Below are 2,644 nucleotides of genomic sequence, written 5' to 3'. Positions count from 1 at the left end.
TTATGTAATTTGTAATTCAAGTTTGGCATTATTACTTATGAAGACAGCTTTTGTGAAGGAAACAGGTAGCGGAACACTGGAAAATGTGATTAGGGTACAAATTAAGACATCAGCAACAGCATGGAAACTAGATGTCTGTTTACATTTTCACACACAGAAAGCATTCGTCTTAATTATTATGTGCATTAACTTTTCACCAGATAATTAGAAACAAATATTCATAGAATGTAGCTGTTTCCAATCATATTCACATTTTACTTACAACCACCAAATTAATCGCAAAAACTAATTCAGAGTTGAATAAATGCTTCAAAACTAATTCCTCTGAAAAATGAGTAGAAGTTAAGCGTACAACACTAAGCCTCTAGTAATACAAATTAATTCTGACCGCAGAAGCTAAGCTTCTAAAATACAGAACTTGAAAAGCGTAAGCTATAACACAATCATTACTAACTTTTCATACAGAGTTTCAAACTATATTATTGACAAGTAATGGAAAACGACGGAACAAATTATGAACAAAAAATATCCTGCATCTCAAAATGCAGGGTTAGCCTTAACTACTCAACATGACTTCAGCAGAACAGGACCAACTGATAAACTGAGCATATCACAGAGAGCAACCTGGACTTCGTGCGTACCATGTTCGCAACTTGCCAAGCTTGAAAGGAGAGGGAAAAATTTAGACAGGTTCTTCTCAAATGAAGCATCTCCTAAACTACAAATAGCCTCAAGCGTAGCCACGACAAGAGGTGAACGTGTAGCCAGTTCTCTCCGCTTCCCAGACCCTAATGGAATTAACCAATGTGGCTGTCTGTCACGAGAAGGCTGAGTTGTAAATCCAGAACTTGCAACTACAATATAAAACTCTAAGATCTCCTGGCATAGCCGAACAAGATGAGATTCAACCTCACTCTCCTCATAACTATAAGGCCTGTCGATAATGAGGTTCTGTAAAAATGTAAGGCATATTTGGTACGACTCATTCTCAAGTCGTAATAATGGAGGGTCTTGCATTTGGGTCATGGAACCAAACTCTTGAAGCTTTGAACGTAAAGTAGTATCGCTGTTAATCTTGTGAGCATGTAATGCCACCTCATGCAATGCATCAAACAGGACTAGCATGTGTTTTGCTGACAGGCGAAACGATGCATGTTATATATCTCCATCACTGCCTGCCAATTTCAGGAAGAGTGTTAAACATTATTCCTCAAAAAACACATGCATCAATATTTCAGGGATGCATAACAGTGCACATTGCTGTGTACCAGAGCAAGTTTGAGTGTAAAGAAACAATCCCCCCAATTTTGTCATATTCCTAAATTTACATATTTTTAGCAGAACCAATATATTAAGAATCTAATCGTCATGTAAATAATAAAGATCAAGACCAAAATTCCAAGAAACTGCTAAGTGCTAATTGAAATTTCATAATTTTTAAAAGAAACTGCTGTGCCTTCTTTCCATTACAAAGGTTGTCTAAAACTTGATCCCAAACTGGACAATGTCAAAGTCTAACTGCTACTTGAGCTACAGCTCTTGGTCTCCTCTATTTTTGGAGCAAGGCATTTAAGAACGTCTGAAGAAAGAGAATTGGAATTTACCTGAATCAACAAAAGCTCAACAGCAGCTCGGCTTTTTGCATCAGACAAATACGCAAAAAGATGGCGAGTCCTCAAGTTTGCTAAAGTTTCAGGTGACGCCGAGTCAGGAAGATCTCCGTCATCTTCAGCTGTTGGTGCATGTTCATAATTTCTATTCACAAAGTCTTCATTTTCAAAGAATGAGAAGTCAGGGAGAGTTGCAATAGCTGCTTCTTTTACGACAAAACCACTTCGAACCACTTTTCATCAGAAAATAGCTCCCCAGCATTACTCATCAAACGTACAAATGCAGCAATACCGATGCCAGCAAGGTTTTGATGAGGGCGCTGTATAAAGCTTACCAGTAGCATCAGGACCTTTCTTAAAAGTGGATTGACAGTGTCGTAAAAGTTGATAAAAAGATCTACAACCAATTGGAGGGCCAATGTGCATGTCTCATAAAGCCAAGCATCGTGCTCAAGATCACCAACAATCTCTACTTCATTATTGACAGGGGAACTACTCCCAGAAGGATCTATAGTATGTCGTACAAAATCAAATATGGGAAAGAGGACTGACTCAAATACTCTTTCCCATAAAGGTAGTGAAAAAAGATGACCATGATTGCGCAAGGATTCAAATAGGATTTCTAAGGCGCTCTTCCTAATCTCAGGCTTGGATCAAAACTAAGCTCAGATAATCCTGCACAATGTTGACCAAGAATAAGTACTTCTAACAAAAGCCAAGCTTCTTAAAACATGAAAGAAGATGATAATAATCATTTGAGCAACTTAAGAATATTGATAACATAATTTTGCAAGAAGGGTTAATACAGCATCCTCACCAGCCAATAGAGGAAACCAAAAATAGAGATGATCCTCCTTTTGAGTCACCTCTCCATTGTCTTGTTTCCCCTCTTTTCCTGTTTGAGGTGAACGCGGGGAAGCCTTTCTAGAGACTTCCTTATCCTTATTTCTTGACGATGAACCAAAGTCTCCTTCTGCTAGTTTGGTTGCGCAGAACCGAAGAAAAGCAATGGCATTCAGGCTAATCTCTTTGTT

The 2,644-nt window shown here is 38.2% G+C and overlaps 1 long non-coding RNA gene across 1 annotated transcript; it reads right to left on the bottom strand.

Moving 5' to 3' along the window:
* Nucleotides 1-272: 272 nt before the first annotated feature.
* On the bottom strand, nucleotides 273-2,638 carry LOC112728312 (uncharacterized). The gene is made up of 3 exons (XR_003166210.3): nucleotides 2,428-2,638; nucleotides 1,605-2,285; nucleotides 273-1,175 (listed from the first exon to the last, which is right to left on the bottom strand). It is a non-coding gene; the product is annotated as an uncharacterized lncRNA (long non-coding RNA).
* Nucleotides 2,639-2,644: the final 6 nt, after the last annotated feature.

The sequence above is a fragment of the Arachis hypogaea genome, chromosome 12 (assembly GCF_003086295.3).
Source record: "Arachis hypogaea cultivar Tifrunner chromosome 12, arahy.Tifrunner.gnm2.J5K5, whole genome shotgun sequence".
In the NCBI taxonomy this organism is placed as follows: Eukaryota; Viridiplantae; Streptophyta; class Magnoliopsida; order Fabales; family Fabaceae; genus Arachis; species Arachis hypogaea.
Note: the sequence above shows the minus strand (reverse complement) of the source record. Positions and strands in the feature narration are given on the sequence as shown.